Source organism: Falco peregrinus, chromosome 2 (assembly GCF_023634155.1).
Source record: "Falco peregrinus isolate bFalPer1 chromosome 2, bFalPer1.pri, whole genome shotgun sequence".
Taxonomy (NCBI): Eukaryota; Metazoa; Chordata; class Aves; order Falconiformes; family Falconidae; genus Falco; species Falco peregrinus.
The window spans coordinates 93473776-93492825 of NC_073722.1; the positions used below are offsets into that span (position 1 = coordinate 93473776).

General features: G+C 43.8%; 1 long non-coding RNA gene across 1 annotated transcript; it reads left to right on the plus strand.

The window, feature by feature from the left end:
- The first annotated feature begins 16567 nt into the window (after positions 1 to 16567).
- Positions 16568 to 18731, plus strand: LOC114011043 (uncharacterized). Its single transcript, XR_003552781.2, has 3 exons — positions 16568 to 16657; positions 17664 to 17897; positions 18619 to 18731. It is a non-coding gene; the product is annotated as an uncharacterized LOC114011043 (long non-coding RNA).
- The last annotated feature ends 319 nt before the right edge of the window (positions 18732 to 19050 follow it).

Below are 19050 nucleotides of genomic sequence, written 5' to 3' on the forward strand. Positions count from 1 at the left end.
CCCCAGTGCCAGTCTCTCCTCAACCACCTACTGGAGAAACAGGTCTCTCATCCCCAGAGCTATGTGGGCCATATCCATCCTTCTCCCACCCTGTGCTGCTTGGCCTTCAGCTCCTCTGGACTGAGCTTCCCAACAGCCTTTATTGTAAGAAAAGATCCTTCCCATAGTCTGACACGCTTTGTTGCGCTGCTGGAGATCGCTCTTTCCCAGCTGTGGTTCCCTTTCTACCTAGAAGAAGATGCGAAACTCCATTCCCAGGAGCTGGGGACAGCCTGCAATGTATTTATACCGCTGGCTTTTCCTTCACACCATGACCTAATGAGTCCTCTTGCAGCACTACCATGCTGTATTTACATCACAAATTGATTAGGCTCAGGAATTCTCCTTGGGGGCTTACTAGTGCTTCTTGAAATTAGTCGCTCTGAAGAAACTATGAGAGAAAGGATGGATCTGGGAATGTTGTGGACAGGCTGCAAAATAACAGCTGTTGTAATAATAATATATATTAATAATACAATAAAATAATAATGGGCTGTTTATAAAGAGCCATAAACACAATCCCAACCCTATGCCACCAGACCAATGGTACCATGTGGTTGCTGGGTGTCGAAAGTGACCAGAATCTTGATAATCCCGTTCCACTCCCCCTGAGGATCATGACTTTCTCAAGTTCCCACATTTGAAGTGCTTCTCTGAAATACTTTCCCTGCTCAGCCTTCCTCTCTGCTCTCCACACTGCTTTCTGTTATCTTCATCTGGAGGGACTTTTTGCAATGAAGCAAAGGTTAAGGCTCTCTCTTTCCACCCTCCAGGTAGCGATGGCAGACAGAACAGGGAGGTAGTGCAGGTGAAGGTCTCTGTTGTGGGTGAGGGTCTCATATAAAGAGCTCTGTCCCATGTTAGCTATGACAAGAACTGAATTTGGCCCAGATTTGGCACACCTTGGGCTAAGGCTGTGCTTTCCAATGGTTCCTGCCATGCTGCAATGGGATCACGCACCACAGATTTGCATCCAGCAATTACATCCTACTGCACGCTGAAACTATTCAGACAGATGATATTTGAGTATTAGCAGCTTTCCTACTTCTGTCTCTGCTGTAATTGCTGCTAAGTCTTCCTGATAGTGTTTTAAATGAGGAAGAGATCAAATATGTACAAATGCTTATGATGGCTTGTAAAAAACCAAGCCCTTCAAAAGCGTTAGCCTTCAGCACCAAGTGGGGTTCAGCTGATGTGGAACTGTGCTATTGGCAAGCACTTTCACTTATTTTTTGTGGCCTTTTTGGAGGGGAGTAGGAAAGAAGGGGGAAGGGGTTAAGCATTATTGGAAAGAATTTTTAATCCACAGCCACAACTGGTCTGAGCCATGGGCCCTGCTGAGGCTGTTCTGGCCAGTTCCTTAGGTCAGCAGTGCCTGTTGCCCAGATTTTTGGCTCACCCAAGTTACCTGTTTTCAGTGTTAAGTAGTAAGTTATCTGGCCTTATGTGCTGCAACAATCTTGAATATAGCTTAAAATACTCCTATAACTATAAAAAACAAAACAAAACCAAAAAACAAAGCCAAAACCTAGATAAAATTAAAAGTTTCATTAACTTCCCTTCTTCAAAGAACAGGGGAGACCAGACCCTTTGGGACAGTCTCTGTCCAGCTATGGTACCTCAAGGCATGAGCACAAGAAACCTACAGGTAGACCATCTGTCTTCATTGTGTTAAATGCGGCTTAAGACAAAGCTTTGTAAGCCCTTGAGATGCCAGTGTCCCTGGCTGTGGCACAGGTCAGAGCCTATCAGGCTGATTTTAATCTTAAGAAACTAAATATTCCAGAGAATAAAAGGACCCCCAGTTCCTCTCCTGGAGCTCCTCCTATTTCTGAGTATCAAGAAGAAAAAGACTAACAGCAGGGACTGTAATTAGAAAGGAGCATTACAAGAACAGGAGTGAAAATTGCTCTGTCAACCTCAGTTCTGTTTAGGCTGCATCTGCTTTCGCCATAATGTGCTTTGTCAGAAATACTACACTGGGCTTAGAGTGGCTGCAGGGTCTAATGCTGATAGCAGCACCAATGCCTTCCCCTGGAGCCACACTGAAATCCGAGGTTTCAGTGTTATCTGTAATAGGAAAACTAGCTTCCATTATCTGGGAACTGTCCTGCAAAGGAGCAAGCCCCAGCACCATCAGGGAAACAGAAAGACACTCAATTCTAGTTTTTTGTTTTTGTTTTTTTTTAATGAAATGGTAGTGTTCCTTTTCTGTGTGCTTGGGATGGTTAAACAGGGCACTTTTTAAAAGCGCCACTCTGTCCATTTTCAAAAAAGCATACAGTGAAATTCACTTTTTCCTTCTTCTTTTTCTCTGACAGAGGAATGAAAAAAAATTTCATGCTTTTCTGTCTAGCCTTGGGAATTTTCCGAGGAAAATCTGGATAGCTTGAGCCACAGCATTGTGTCCTAATGAGACATCGAGTAGGACGTGGCCATGCCACGCTGCCCGTGGCCACCAGTTATGTGGCATTTCTATGGATGTTACTCTCGCTGCAAAGACCAGGTGTGAATCACTGACTTACAACCAGGCACACAAGCTCATTCTCTAGCCACTACAATTTTTTTCCTCACTTTGCAGATGTCTTATGGCTGGTCATTTCCTTCTGCATCTTTCAGATATTTGGGAAGATTTCCTGAAAGCTGTGCTGGCTGACTGAACCCTGGCAGCAATGGGTGGGAGCAGTGGTCCAGGCAGCCTGCTGCTTTAGGCTTGAATTATTTTACAAAAATCTTTGTATCTGCTGCTGCTGCAGTGGATATCATTGTTTACAAGGCTTTGTTCCTTCCTTACTCGCAGATATATTTCATTTAATGAAGACAATCACTGTCTTTATATCATAACATTGTAATACCAAGTTTATTTTGTGATGCTCTGTCTGTGATTGCTTTTTGGACCCACTGAGAGTGTCTTTGTTGTTTTATGGATTATATATCTTGGGTGTATTTCTCCATATTTTCATTACTGTTTCTGTTGCATTCATAGAGCAAGGCTTCTTCCTTCAACGCTCCAAGAACATCTTTACATTCCCATGGGTGGTACTTAATGAAATACTTTTAGCTTAATTTAGTGCCAACAGTATTTGTCTTAAGGTTTTGAAGGTAGGAAGATCAAATCCAGAAGGAGTTCTATTTTTATTAAAAAATAACTCTGGTTTCTTACTCTCTGCATGTCAAATGGATCACAACAGTAGCACTTAATTATCCTTATCTACCCCTCTACTCTCTTCTTAGCATTTTTTTAATTGCTCATGTTCAAGATGCAAAACTTCAACTCAAGCAGGTGCTTGATCTTTCAACCTTTGCTTATATGAGAAGCTGGAATTGGTGTCACTGGGGCTTGTTGGTTCGTCTGACAGTGGGTTTCACTTTCTGCACATCTCATCAGCTCCCTGATGGTGCAGGGGTAGCACTGGGGGTTTGCATCTGCTGCGCTTCACTGCTGATCTGCAGAGTAATACCCGAGGAGCATGACTTTTAGCCGGCTGAAAGCCTTTGGGTTTCAGTGACAGCGAAGGGCTGTGGCACGCAAGTGCTGGGAGAGGGCGACCCTTTCTGTCCCTTCACTCAAGGATACTCATTCCTCCTGGATGGTCTGTGGTCAGAGCAGCAGGTGAAGTTTCCACCTGCACCCCCCACAGCACATCACCCTGCCTTCAGAGGAGGCAGTTTTTCAGCTGAGTCCGTGTTTTGTCTCCTTCCGAGGTTTCACTTCTGTAGTTACAGCCTTGTACATCCTTGCAAGGAGAATAATACATAACCACAGGTACTTATTGACTGGGGCACTATTGAGTTACAAATAGACTCGCCTGTGCCTCGGACGGCAGTAGGGGTATGAATTATTGATAAGGGCTGTGGTGTAATGAAGCAGGGTGGAGATGGCCCCTCCAACTTGTACACCAGCTTTCCTGCTGCAGCTAGAACACATCAAAAGGATGCTCAGGGAAGCTGCTGCTCACATACCAGAGCCAGTGGCCGCGATCCGTCTGCAGAGGCAGAAGCGACGCGGGGCTTAATTACCAGACACGCAGCCCCAGAGTCATTAAAGTGGGATGAGGTTAATCTCCTGGTTCCTCTGAGCTGAACACGGCCTGCCAGAGTCTCGCCCGGATCTCTGCACTTTTCCAGTGAAAGCAGAAATTTTCATGAAATGCCAGGGCTGGTGATGGGAAATGAACTTTGCCTCCAAGTTCTCCCTCAACAGCAATCAGGGCTTAAAAGGATTATTGACCTGAAGGAAGGAGAGATGATTAGTGAGTGATCAGGAAAATCAATGAGCCACAAATCATTTCAGACCCAGTGATCTCTGCAGACGACTCATGTGCCAGATTTGACACCCCAGAAGGAGAAGGACCCCTTTTCTGGATGTGTCCCTGAAGATTTCCACATCTGCAACACAGTGCTATGAGGACTAACGATGAGCACCTTGATTTATTGGATATGCTTCCATAAGTACCCAAAACTTAGATGGAGTGAGGGTTAAAGAATAAGTCCTCCATGAAAAGGCTGTTTTGCAAAGCATTGGTCATGAACTCCAGACCCAGCCCTTTGCTTTTTCTCCTGTCTTGACTGTAAGGTCCATAAATTATCCAGTTGTTTGGGTGTCTGAGCCAGTGGGCATTCAAACTTTGCCTGGCTTTGCAGGAATATTTTGCAACCTCGTGATAAAAAACCCCCACCAGTTCCCTTCCCTTTAGAGCTGGTGTAATGCTTTGCAGGGTAGAGCATAACCACCTGTTTTGCACCAACTGTTTTCAGCTCATGGCTGTGTCCAAATGTCAAGATGCAGAAAGATATTCTCATGGCATATACAGAAATACTTAAATAAATGAAGTGTTTTCATTACAGCAAGAAGCAGCTTGTGCGATTCCTGAAATACTGTCATTTCATTTTCCAGAGACCAAGAAATAACAGGAAAAAAATCAGCTTCTGCTTCTAATCCAGTCAAAATTCTTGTAGCTTGTTTCCATAGGGAAGATTCAGTTGAAATTTGCCCTCTTGGATTGTTTGGGGTTTTTTGTTTGGTTTTTTTTTTTTATCGCCTCCCTTCCACTGATGGCAACTTTCTTTGCTCAGTACGTCTCAAAGAACCTTGATGCCTTTGGAAGATTTTAAAGTGAAGATGTAGGGTTAATTCCACCTAAATTTAAATATGTTTTGATATAAAATGTAATCTCCTATCATCAGCAGCTCTCATAAATGCTACTTTGCTAAAATGCCCAGTTTCCAAGCTGTGCCTTGATATACAGTTTATCCATTCACCATTCATTTTTGATTGGTAGTAAAGGCTTTTATTAAGGATGACAGAAATGTTTTATCCACCATCATAAACACGGTTTTATTAAAAAGAAAAAAAAAAAAAAAACCACCAAAAACCTGAAAGGGTAGGAATGAGAAAAATGCAGGTCCCTGGTCCTCTTTTCATAACTTATTGGGAAAGACTTTATAGCTGAATCAGCTGCTGAGTTGCCATGTTTTTATCTAGGAGGATGCAAATTTAAGTGTTTCTGGGCTGTAACTGTGATACGTGCAGGCTCTGGGGTACCCACAATTACTGTCTGAAGGCTTAGTACTCTGGGAGACAAATAGGCAGTTTATTGTGTTCGTCCTACCAGCCTGGATATTTACAGGGAATGCAAGAGCAGTCCTGCTGCCTTTTACCCCAGCCTTCTTTGTAATGCGCAACATTTATCTTTTTTGATTTCTCTCTCTCAACAAAAATGGGTATTTCATTTTTTTTAAGCTCTACTGTCAGGGAGCTCTTTCAGGACTTAAAATTAAGTGAGGTCTTGCAGCAAGAGGTCCCGGCCCCTTGGATTATCGTGGACCCTTCCAAGAAGCCAAGGGACAGGGAAGTATAACACTTACTTCAGGACCAGTCACAGCCAGTGAAACCTCCAGATTCTCCTGAGCTTTTTTCAGCTTTTTTTATCGAGTAGTATCCACCAGAGGAATCTGGCTCTTCACTGGATGAGGTTGGACCTGCTCATGTCTCATTGTAAACCTTAACACTGTCCACTGCCCCTCAGTGTCAGGTCCTTGGCCAGCTCATTGAAGTCTGCTACGACTCCTAACAATGCTCAGGAGACCTTGGAGAACCTTAGAGACCTGCCTACCACGGCAATGTTCATACAAACATCTCAGCATCCCAACAGCCACGACAACACCCATCATTTGCAATGCAACGGCCAAGCCTTCACCCTACAGCAACTCACCTTCCCAAAACAACCCCTCCCTGGGGTCTCCTCCCATATGAAGGAAGGGAGCTGAACAGTTTATTTGATGACTGCAGGTATCTGGACTGAATCCTATCCAGTGCTTTAGCACGGGCTCCTGCCCATCTGTCAGGGAGTCGGCGCGGTGAATTTTGACATTGTGCTGTGCTCTACCTTGCATATTGATCCAGACCTGGCACATCTCTCGATCTGGTGGGGAAATAAATGTGTGGCAGCTCCTGCACTGCTAAGTACTGAGTTTGGTAGAGTGCCACCGGGCGTCTGGAGACCCTGCAAGCCTCCAGTGAAGAGAAACATAATGTTTCTTGAGAGGTGGATTCATCAGCAAAAGAGAATGGTGATGTTTATTGACATAAATCGAATAAATAAACAAGACAATAAATTTGGAATTGCTGCTGAAATTACTTGGAAGTGCTGTATATTGAATTTTACCTATTTTTATTGTTTGTGAAATGAGCTGCTGTTTTATTTATCATCACCTTTTTGATATACTGATTGTGTATGATTTCATCATATATCCTGGGGGCGGGGGAGACAAAAAAACCGTTTACTAACGACTAACAGGCCTTAAAAACACAGATGAACTAAACTAAACTCCTAGAGATAAAAATGAAATTATTTGAACCCAGTGTGACAAAGTGAAGTGGAGGTCATCCTGGGAAACAGTTCTAGTTCTTGAAAGATGAAATGCTTCAGTAACTTCCACAGGGCAACTTTCCCCCTGACTTTCTGAGCGCAGTATGTTAAGAACTAGGAAATATAACTGTAATAAATCTTCTGGACTCCTCGTTCTCTAGCGGACTCCTCATGTAATGGGAGAAGTGGTCCAGGAAGGCGACCATCTGGAGTTTCTTCTCAATATATTTGATTTTTCAGAACCAAGACTTGATTAAATCCTGCCCAGAGATTTTGGCTTTTCATGTGAATTTTGAACGATTCTTTAGTTTTACCCCATTTGTAATAATTCAGATTTCCCCACCCCGCCTCCTTATAATCCCAGGGAGCTTGGAGCTGGTTTACCTGAGCTATCAGTCAGTGAGTTTTCTTTGGCTTAGTATCCTTATCCACTTGTAACCAAGAGGATTTGTGGGAAGAATTGTAAATGTTTGGTGTTGGCAACACGTTACTTTTCTCACATTTTTTGACAGAAAGTTTCCACGAGGGGCACAGGCAGTACTGCAGTACTGTGGGACCAAGCCAGCCCCGATTCCTTAGGGCTTAAAATTGACATTCCTGTAAAAGCAGCCTGGCTATGGCGCTTTTTTTTTTTTTTTTTTTTTTTTTTTTATTTCCCTTTTCTCAGCAACACCCTCAGCCACCTGCCTGGGGCAGGACAGTTCAGTCTGATTTATGGGGCACCCTCCCACCAGAGCAGATGAAGGATGTCCCTGCCCCAGCTTCCCAGGACACAGCAGGGAAAAATGGGAATTCTGCTGAGCAGGGAGAAAAAAACGGTCCAGAGCCACAGAACTGAGGGGAAAAGGCTGTTTTGGCAAGACCAGGTTGCATGCATGGAGGGATGATCAGGTTGAGCATGTGAGACATCTTGGTTCACGAGGCATGAGGGCTGTGCTGGAGACCCTTGACTTCAGTGCTGTGGGTACTTCCATAAAGACACTTCTGAATTGCCCCAAACCTTCGATATGGGAATATCTGAGAGGAAGGATGAGAGGACACGCTGGAGAGCCCTTTGGGCAAGACAAGCTCCCAAAGGAAAATGGGCTGGGCTGGCTGTGATCTGCAGGTGGGCTCTTTGTCATGGGAAGGGGGAGCTAACGCCGGGACCTGTCAGAAGGCATCCTCAGCAGGAACAAGGCACTCTCCTGTGCTTTCAAGCAGTCATGCCTGAAAAGATTCAGGCTAAAAAAAAAAAAAAAAAAAGCACTCGATGTTCAGCTGCCAGTTGGGCCCTGAGGTTTCCCTGAAATCAGGTCATTGTTCTTCCTGCTTTTCCTAAATGCAGCGGTGCCCGTCCCAGCAGAAGCGTGCGCGCTAATCGTGCAAGGGTGCAATAGCTCTGGCCTCCCCTTGGGGAGCTCTGTGGCTCCCACACCTCTGTTCCACCCCCTGTGGGGAAATATATTGAGGAATTAAATATTATTTGGAAAGCAGATCAGAGGAATATGTTTCTTATTCCCTGGGCACCGTGGCAGTCACATAAGTGACATTAGCTTTCCTGCCCACAGGCCCTTGCCAAGTGCTTGCCTGTCCCGCTGCTCCAGCATATTTTAAACTCTTTTCAGTTTTATGGTTTCCTTTTTATTTATATCTCCCTGTGATACTCCTGTCCTTCTTCCCTAGCATCTGCAGTCATGCAAAAAAGCTGGAGAACACTGGTTCCCAGCGGTACCTCTGAAGTTTGAGTAGCTTCTTCCCCGTCACAAGCCTGTCAATAAGGATCTTGATGGGGTCTCTACCTCCCAGTCAGGGGTGGGAGCCGATTTCCCAGGTTATCAGCATGACATGAGAACAGATTTGTTTTCAAGCCTCTTTATTAAAATTCTGCCTCACACAGCGGAGCTGAATGTTCTCTATTTCAAAAGTTACCTTGTAGTTTGTGTTTGAATAAAAAATGGTGTTAGAGACTGGAAGCCTTTTCGGTATTTTTGGTTTTCTGGCTTGAAGGAGAACATAGGGAATTTCCATTTCAAGGCTTTGCAAGACCAGAAGTGCCACAAGCATGCATATTATTGACTAAAGCAGGACTCTCTGAAAAATAAAATACTCCAAAGTACACACATCTCCCTCTGCACAGGTGAGAGAATAAACAACACAACCATTAATCATACTGCTTAATGCATTACCGGATAGCACCTGAACACCCTTGTACTGATCGTAGCGTAAAAACCCATTTAGAAGAAAAATTAATAAACCTGCAAACGTAAATTCAGATCTCCAGCACTATTTCCCAGGAGTGAGTGCTGCTTTCCCAGCAGAGGACAAGAGGCTGAGCTTCCCTGTGGGCAGAGCAACTTCCCATGCCACGCTGGGGGCTGACAAGAGATGCTCCCACATGTTGTTTTTGAAGGGTTACAGGTAAAATGGAAAGGGCATTCAGAAACAGGGGGGAAAACTTCCCCCATTTGAAGGTTGCGCTCAGTTATTTAAAGCTGGTGAACTGCACAGCAGTGTATCACATGATGGGCTAATGCATTCAGTACTGATGCCGGTGAACATTTGTTTAGGTAAATATGGACTTTCTGCTCTTTTTTTTCAGTGAGAAAAGCCTCACCTTTTAGCCTCGCTTTCTGAGGAAATGAGTTTGGTGTGAGCGGGATGTCTGTTCACTTCCCAGTCTTGGCTCCTTTTCCTGGTTATTGGAGAAGGCGTGAGGCAATCGAGCAAACTGACACAGATTTCGATGACAAGCAGCTCAAGGAAAACCCAGAGCAGTTTTTCCATAAGCACAGTTAAAATACAGCCCTTACCTGTTTCCACAAGGAGTGACCTGCTTAAAACACCAAGCCACAGCCTGTCTGTTGGTTCAGGCAAACAGACAAAAGAAGAAAGCGGAGGGCTGAAAATATAGGAAAATAACAGGAATCCAGGAGAATTCCAGATGGAAGAGAGGGGGGAGACGTGGGCCACCAATCTAAAGGTAATCAGATGATAAATTGTTCTAAATTGGAATGGTGGAAATAAAAAAATTAATTTTAATGCATTTTCTAAAAGTGTTTGTGTTTCAGTTTGGATCTTGAAAAGCTGAGAAAAAAATGCATTAATTTGGAGACTGAAATGAGAAGAAATAAATAAATCCCAGAAGATAAAAAGCCAAAAGAAAGATTTAGGTAAAGCTCAATTTTTGAGAAATATATTTTGCAGTAGATGTGAAGTTCAAGCCTCTCTTACAGTGCAACATGTATACACAGGCCCAGACAGAGGTATTTACATCAGCAGGTTTGGAAGATTTCTGTAAAAACCAAGTTTTGGGAATTTTCACTGTCCTGTCCACACCTGTTAGACTTCTCACATTACAGACTTCTGAATGATAGAGTTCAGTGCCAGGATGTTTCCCAGAAAATCACTTTTCTCTGAGACAATCCTAAACACATGCCAAAACCATAATTAAATTGTGTCAGTCTTTCTTGTTGGTGTTCTGAGGCTGTAAGATTTTATAATTTTATAAAGTGCTCACCCATTTAAAAACAAGTCCCTCAAAATGAAACAGTCCTACCTGTCATGTTGGGAATGGCCCTGGGTGCATACACAGGAACGGAACAGATTTCCAACATGAAAAGTCTTTTTTATATTAGTGTGAAGTTGAAGTCATTTGTCTTACACCATGCGAAGTTTATAAACAGACACAGTTGGAAGAAGCTTGACATGATGAGAAAAATATTTTAGACTGTAAAGATCAAGTTTGGGGAGATTTTAGGACCGATCATCCTGTTCCAAAATTAAAAATTCAGGGCCACTGGTATCTGTATAGACCCAACGAGGAAGCTTTCTCATCCGTGCTGCTAGTCATGTTGTCGCAATAAAACACAAAATCGTATTTCCTCTGGCTGCTCTTGCAAACCACGATGCTGGCCTGGCATATATCAGCACAGATGTTTTGGCAGGAAAAGGTGTTAATGCACTGAAATTATTGCTAATATTAAAATTAGATGTTTTCATTTCAAATTTCTACAACCGCCAGGAACAAAATCAATCCCTATTTGCCAGCTGAAGGGCAAACTTCCAAAAAAGAAGTGGCACTCATTTTCAGTTCCTACATGGGTTCTGCAGACAGCAGAGAAGGGAAGAAATGTAACCCCATTGCTCATTACAGCTGCCTTAAGGCAACAAGTATTGGGGAGGATCTGGCAATCTGAATAGTTTTCCATAACAGATACAAAGGACATTGCTTTACAAGGCAAAATTGGACAGGCTCAGGCACAATGGCTTTGTGGCTTCCCGTTTATCTGAAGCATTTCCTACAACAGTTCCTATGGGACATGAACTCCTGAAGGTACCCTAACCAGCAGCCTGCTCTTAGGAGGAGTGGGACATCTCTTCCTTGAAGAACTCAGTTTAGATCCTCACCTCAGGGCTTGGTGTTATGGGGCAATTACGGCTGCAAGGTGATACGGCTGCTGCTGTCAACTGAGAAAACAAGCCCAGATGGGGGTAATTGGGACATTAACTGCCCTGGGTCATCCTCTGTGGCCACCTCCCTCCTCAGAGTTTTTAAAGCAGATGTTCCACAGAGAAGAGCTGCTGGGGATGGATAGAGATAAAATGAGTTACAGCAGGTACAGGAATATTTATGCTGAGGGCTAGGATGCTGTTCAGTAGATATGGGGACAAAATACTGCTGGGCTCAAAGGAGCATAAAGTCCTGTTTTGTTTTTCTTTTTGATATCTTTGCAGAGCTCTGGGCTGGGCTTCTCCTACAGCATGGGCTACATCACTCTACTGTCATTGAAGGCAACAGGGTTGGACACAAGAGCAGGCTGATACCCATGGGGCTGTGTATCTTCCCAACAGTATTTTCTCACAGAGGCAGCTGGAAGGGATGTGCAGGGGGGAGCGCTGAGAGCTGGGGAGTCAGGCAGTGCCTGTCCACCCACTCGGGGTCTCTCCTGCTATCAAAGATACAGAATCAAGGAGCGGTACCTGGAGCTTTGCTGGTGGTGGTGGTGGTGTTACCAACTGGAACAGGAGCAGCTATTAATTCCCTATCCTGAAGACAATGCTTGGAGAGGTGGAGAGTGCAGCTGGCTCTTCCTGCCATGTGTGAGCCCTGGTAGGCTGCATTCCACAGCAGCCAGGCAGGAGGTAGCCCACCCCCATGGAAAATGCTTCCTTCATCACCCCTCTATGTTTTCTGCTTCTCAGCTGTGTTGCTTGTTGCTGTCTCTAGCCAGCTTTCTCCATCAAGGATTCCTCACCCTTCAGAGGCTGTGTGCAGCCAAGCAGGTGTGAGATGAATCTTAAAAACCTTTGCGGTAAGTTAGAGTTTCAATTTTGCAGTTACAATTAATAGAATGTGTTTTCTGAGATGATCCTACCGTTTCTTTGTGCTGGGTGGACAACAATGTGTGGCTTGAATGTGGTGGTTTAGAGATGCCCGCAGGTGATGCATATATGCTCTGGTGGATTGTGACATCAGTCAGCGTGCAATCCATGCCCAACAAAATTATCAAAGCCAGAACCCTGCGGGTCTTGGGTTTTTGTCCCTTAACCAGAGCTTATGTAGGTTTGAAGATGCCTGACTCAGACCTTTGCTTAATGCTGCAGTGTTCTGTGGGTTGGTAGCAAGGGAGGAGCCTCCTGTGCTTTAGATTTACTGCCTATTAAGATCACACAACACTTGTATCAGCAGCAGGAAAACAAAGGACTAAGTGGTGAAACAGGGTTAAACACTTGACACATTTTCATGAGGAATTGCAGCTTTAAGTAAGTTGGAAGACATCCACTACAACCAATGCAATTCAAAGAGAAGAAAGTGGCATGTGGCTGGAGCAGAGACCTCAGTGACCCAGAACAAGCTCAGACAAAATTCTCTGTCCAGAGAGAGACCTCCTGCCTAGCTGTTTGTCTTCATGACACTGGGAATAGAGGAGATTTGCAGCCAGTTTTCCAAAGGAGTTGTCCCATCGTTTCCAGAGTGCAACTGGAACCATTTGAGGAGCTTGAACAAGAAAAGAAACTAAGCAAGAGGAGCAGGTCTTGACCCTGAGGCTTTGGTCTTCTCAGAGAGGAGATTACACCATGAAAAGGCAGGACTTGTGCTGGCAGGAATCTGTGCCCAGCCATGCAACCAAAAGAGACAGGGCTGCAGGCTGCTGTAACTTGGTACCCACCAGTTTCTATGTCTCTGTGCCAGATAGTATGGTTATGTCTTCCAGCCCCTTCCTCACTGGTACCTGATAACCACCACAACACACCGTGGCCATGAAAGCATCATGCTCCCTCTTCACAAGGTCTTAGAAGAGTACAGAGGGGCAACGTTCAAGTTCAGGTTGGTCAGGGCTCTGATCTAGTTGAAGATGTCCCATGGTGGGGGGGTGGACTAGATGACCTTTAAAGGTCCCTTCCAACACAAACTAGTCTATGATTTTTGTGTCCCCTCTGCCTGCACTCTCACCCTCCTCTGCCACATGTACTGCTTTGACCATTGCAGCTCCGCTGCTTGGAGGTTTCTGATCTCTGTGATTTTGGTCTTTTAAACAGCAGCAGTTTGTCCTTTACAGCAGCATAGACAATCGTTCCATAGCTTCTTCTGTCTTAAGTCCAGGTTGGAATTATTTCAATTTTATATAAAAATGTCACAAACCTCAGGCCAATGTGGGAAAACTGATCCTTGTGATGACAATTAAACAGTCATGATGTGCTTTTGCCAGTTGGAAATGTCATCTTCCCTCTACTTAGCGTTCTTGTATACACACTCGTAGGGCTGTCCTGCACATGCCATGCAGACTGCTGCTCCCTTTTTTTGGTGACTTCCCAAAACCCATCTTCCAGCTCACTGTCTTGCCTTGTTAAGAACCTGTGTGCTCCCATCTCCGACTGGACAACACCTCCAACACCTCCAAGCCTTGCTTAGGCTGGACCGATAAGCTTCTGGGCTCCTGCCTCTCCTTTTCCAAGCTGCAACCTTGCAATATAAAGATCAGGAAGCTCTTAATCATCCACGGTTTTGTCTTTTCAGAACCATCCTTTCCATCATCCTGTTGCCAGGATGCAGCAGAGCTGCCAGCAGAGAAATGCCTAGAGAGAAGGCAGTTGCTTTGCCTCGATTCCAAGCAGAGGTGTGTGTCCCAGGGAGAGGATGTTGATACACATGACAATGCCCTGCACAGCAGCCCCATTCACACTTTAGCATGAAGCATTTTAATTAATTGTCAACAGTTTTTTAATATATAGATTTAGCAGCTTTGCCTGAGTAAATGCTGTTTGAGAGATTAAATTCTGTTTGGATTAACGGCCTCTGACAGCTTTTCCTCCTTTGCAAACAAAGTGGGTTTGAAGTGTAATAAAACAGAGCGTGGGATGCACTGAACATGGAGAGCTGTTCAAGCTGGCAGCCAAGTGAAACATCACCAAGCTCCATCCAGAGGAGCCCACAAACACACCTTCCAGGCGAGAGTGTTCTTATCTAACGTGGCTTCAGGTTCTCCACATGCATCAGGCTCCCATGCAGTTGATCGTGGCAATGCACAGCAGTCATGTGCATGGAGGTTTTCAATGCAGGGCCCTGCAAAGCAGGGGGCTGACACCTGCAGCATCTGCACAAGGCAGATTCTGAGCAGCTTTGGTTGAGAGGAGACTAATTAACAACATGGTCACATAAACAGGTGAGGTCTCCTTACCAGGAAAGGTCAAAGAAGAAATGATGCTGATCCTAGGGCTATAAAGGACTCCAAGGAAGAGGTGGTTCTCCCCCATACATATAGCCAGCTCCCAACTGGGTCAGCATTTTAGATGGATCGTGATAATGATTAGTGAAACCTTTCTGTCGGGGCATTGTTTCTTTGTCATATGCAGGCCAAATTCCATGGTTTTGAGACCGAGGAGCAATTAGTTTAGCACCCAGATCATTTAGAGTGGAGAACAGATGAACAGACTCACCAGGAGCCTTACAACCCACCATCCTGCCGTGCCATACCCTGCTCCATTGGCTAAGCCAATCCTACATGGATGGACTGTAACCATCTCACAATCTCAGTCTCCCAAGCTAAGGAGAAAGCCCTGACGAGATCTCCCTTTCCGTGATACAAGCAGATGCTCTCTGGAGCTGCTGAGAAAAGCAGGAAAAATGACAACCTTTTACTTTTCTGCCCACATCCGTTTGTCTCTTCTTCCCATCCACCTGGATCTGCAGGCTGCCCCGAGACAACTGCTTTTGCATTGTGAAAACCAGGGCTTGGGGGGACAAAAAACATTACTGGAGGAATCATTGGCCAGGACATCACCTTTAGTTTGAGTTACAAGCAATTTTTTGACCAATTTGTAGCATTTCCCTTGAGACAACACTCTTTCTCTTAATAAGATGACTTTAAAGTGGCAGTAGAAATAGAGGAGGGAGAGAATTATTTTTTTTTTAATTTTGTGTTTGGTGTTTAAGACTTTCCCTACCCCTCATAATGACCCAGTGAAAATGAAGTTGCTGTTAGTCTGTCATCATTCAGAGTCATAGGATGTCTTGAGCTTCTTCATGGGATTTGGGAGTTGCAATGCATGAAAACATCAAGAAGAAATCCAGGAGAACGAGTAGCAGCAAACTCACTTTAATTGAACAGTTACTTAGGTCACACTTTTAATGAACTTGTTGAATTTCTAATTGTTTTAAAGTATAGACTTGAGAACCCTTAAATGTGTATATGTTTTATTCATGAAAATGGAGCTTGAAGACCTTAAAGGACATGATTAGTATGACAGTTTTATGAACTTTAAATGAATGATTTTAACAAAGGATTCAAAATGTATTAGCAAGTAATTATCAAATAACTTGTTAATGATATCCAAGAGCTATATAGTTTGACAGACCGTTGCTCTGAACTCTAAGCCCTCATGTGATTATTTTGGTGCTAGGAAGGAACAAACCACAGCTTCAAAGGCAATGAAAATTTTCATTAGAAATAACATTCAATAACTAACAATAATCAGGATAAATGGCACTGTCAATGATGTTTCAACCAAAAGGAATTTTTGAAGTTAAAAGTGTAGCAAAAATCATTTGAAGCAAAAGTTGCTTTCCCAAATCACATTATTTCATAGCAAAATCATTTCCTTTGACACACACAGACCTTCTCTGTCTGTCTGAACATGGATTGCCCTTTAATATGGAACGGGATGGAATGATTAGAGATAAGGTATACATTTTCAACAGTAACTCAATGAAGCATGTGGTGGATCAATGGGAGTCTTTAAACTTAAATTGTGTGTCTCCTTTCTAAAGGTCTGCTTTAAATCAACCCCAAGTTGAGATACAAAACATAGGGTGGAAACCACACTAAAAGCTGGTATAAAACTGAAATTGCTATCCTTCAGGAAATTTCAACATTCCAAAATCCTATTTTACCCCAAGTTGAGTTACAAAGCAGGTTAGAAAAATTCCCTTCCTAAACACTTCGTTTTAGCTGTATTTCTAAAACTTACTTTATATTTATCTATCTATATCTATATCCCAGCTCTCTTATCCATAGGCAGATTGTCCTTGTCCTATATTACCTATGCTGTTAGCATTAGGTTGACAAGAGTGCTTCCAGGAACAGCTCTCTTCCAAATCATTCTGTTTTCCTTCACCGTGGACGTTGCCCATCTTCCTTCAGGATAATCCATGTTTCTCCACACAGTGCTGCTGTGTCTAGCCCGACATTGCCTCTCAGAGCCAGGAGAGACCAGGAAGGAGAAGGAATTTCCAAAGGACCGAGGGGAAGAAGCAGCAGTGCCTGGTATTTCTGAAGCGTGTCCCCTTGCCTCTGGGAGGGGTTGCTGGTGCAGATGTGGTGCGTTGCAAACATACAGACACTGTGGTTAAGGCAGTTAGTGCCCTGGGAGCCACAGGCTGTGGGGAACGTGCAAATCCACCGATCTGAGTCTGCAGGGTAGGCCCCATGTGCCCAAGGAGCTCTGCAGCCACTCCTCGATGTGCTGGTGTCACCCTCACATTTTGTTATCCAAGGGGTCCTGGTCCCCCACTGCCCTGGGAAATGGAGAACTGGATGTGTGCAGCAGCTTGGTTTATACTGGCCAAATAATAAGGGCTGCAAATAAGAAATAGATATGGCTAAAGCCAGTATAAATAGTCTTTTTTTTTTTTTTTCCCCCACTACGTTCTTGGTTAAATGTACTCAACAACACAGTAGAGCCCAAAGGGAGATTCTGATTGCTGGTAAAGATTTGTACGATTTAGGAAGTCAAGAGCCTTTTGTGTATCAAGCAATTATCTGAATACAAGGATCTGTTTTAATTATTTGCTTATTTTTCTGGGAGTGCCAAACAAACGTTCTTGCTGTAATGAAGGCAATGAACCAATGTGACTCCTCTGAACCTGAAGGCGTTTAATCTACAAAGCTCCAAACGGAGCCTCAGTCTGCCTTTATTTGGAGTCGTGAACATGTGAAATAGAAGCTCTCTGCTTTGAATTACAAAGGTGGATGTGCCACATCTTACTTCTGCAGGAGACAGTTTGCTTCCACTCCCAGTAATATCTCTGGGGAGGCATCCTTAATTCTTCCACCTAGGGAAGCAGTTTTCTTATCACGGAACTACATCGAATTATTCTGGCACAATTTACCAGTGGTAGACCATGATGTATGTAATTTCATTTGCCATTCACTTAACTGGTTTTGGTATTTTTCATTCAACCTTTACCGTACAGCTTTTATTAACACTCAGGTCACAATAACAAGCCAGAGGCACCTTTTTTTTTTTTTTTTTTTTCTGTTTCATCTGTAGGTACTACACTTGTTACTCTGCTGTCATGCCCAGTCACCCTGAATCTGATAAATCTACTGAATGCATTTGCCACAAGAAGCATGGCTGGGCATGCTAAGTCCTTCCAAATTCTGGATGGAGGTTACTGAGTCCCCGTCTCTGGAGTTTATCATTGCAGCTGTTCTGAGATTCGCTCCCACTTTAATTGTGACCTCTTCTCACACCCAAGACTCTGTTCCCTTTGGCCAACCCATGGTGAGTAATTACTACATCATTTGAGCACCAAGTACTTGTTTCATTTTGCATGCTGCCTGAACTTGCCCTTACTCTCATCTCTACCTCTCTGTTATCACAGCTACAGATCTTTCCCTGTTCTCATTTTAGTTGAATGGCAGGAGACACTGTACCTCTTTGCCCTAAGTACCCTATGTAAAGTCCAACCCTGAGTGACACTTGGTGATTTCCATCGTAATCCTGCATTTCCTGATGCCAAGAAATCATTCCCCATTCCTCAAAACCCACTTCAATATACTTCACTTTGCTGGACTATTAATTACTGATTAATTGGATGTTGCATTCAATAAACATGCCATAGCATCTCACGATCTAAGATTTAGCTCTTTAATAAGCACATCCAGGAGTCTAAACTCTGCTGTTATTAAACCCTTCAGAGCCATAGTAAATTATAACTTCAGCTTTTCTTTCTCAAAGGTATCCTTTAATGCTGGAAATTTTAGACAGGAAAAAAAGAAAAACAAAACCCCACATAAAAACAACTGTGAACAAATTGGTCATGAATATGGGTAGTTTAGCAAAGAAAAAGTTCCTAACCAGAAGAGTAATGGCAGCTTCCTAAAAGCCAGGGACTAGGCTCAGGGACTGAGAATCCCTTCCAATCCCTTTGATCTCTTAAGAAATTTGGTATTAACAGGGTGATATGGAGAGTATTACCAAAGAAATGTTACCACATTCACAGGGAACTTGGAGGACCTTCAATCAAGGTGTGACCTGGCCAAAGCATTCATGTTTCTGTTCTGGATGTCATGATCTCACTGTGGTTTGCTGTCCCACGTTCAGCTGTGAGGAACACCACCACCATAAGTCAAGTGATGGTGAAGGATTAATATCTATAAGACAATGCCATGTGGTGGATATAGATATACTGATAAAAGCATGGGAGCTCCAAAAGTTGTGTAGTCTGTCAAATCAGCTTCCCCTTGCAACCACAGGCAACGCAGCAGCAGGAGGAAGGAGCCTGTGTGGAGACCATGCAACAAACTCCATGGGTGCTCTGCACAGTGAGAAAGTCTAAAATCAGTTTTGGTGCTGATTCCAGGAAAGCTGACATACCTGCCCAGCAGAGGAGCTACGGGCTAGTTAGTGGAGCAAGATAAAGGAAAATAAAGAT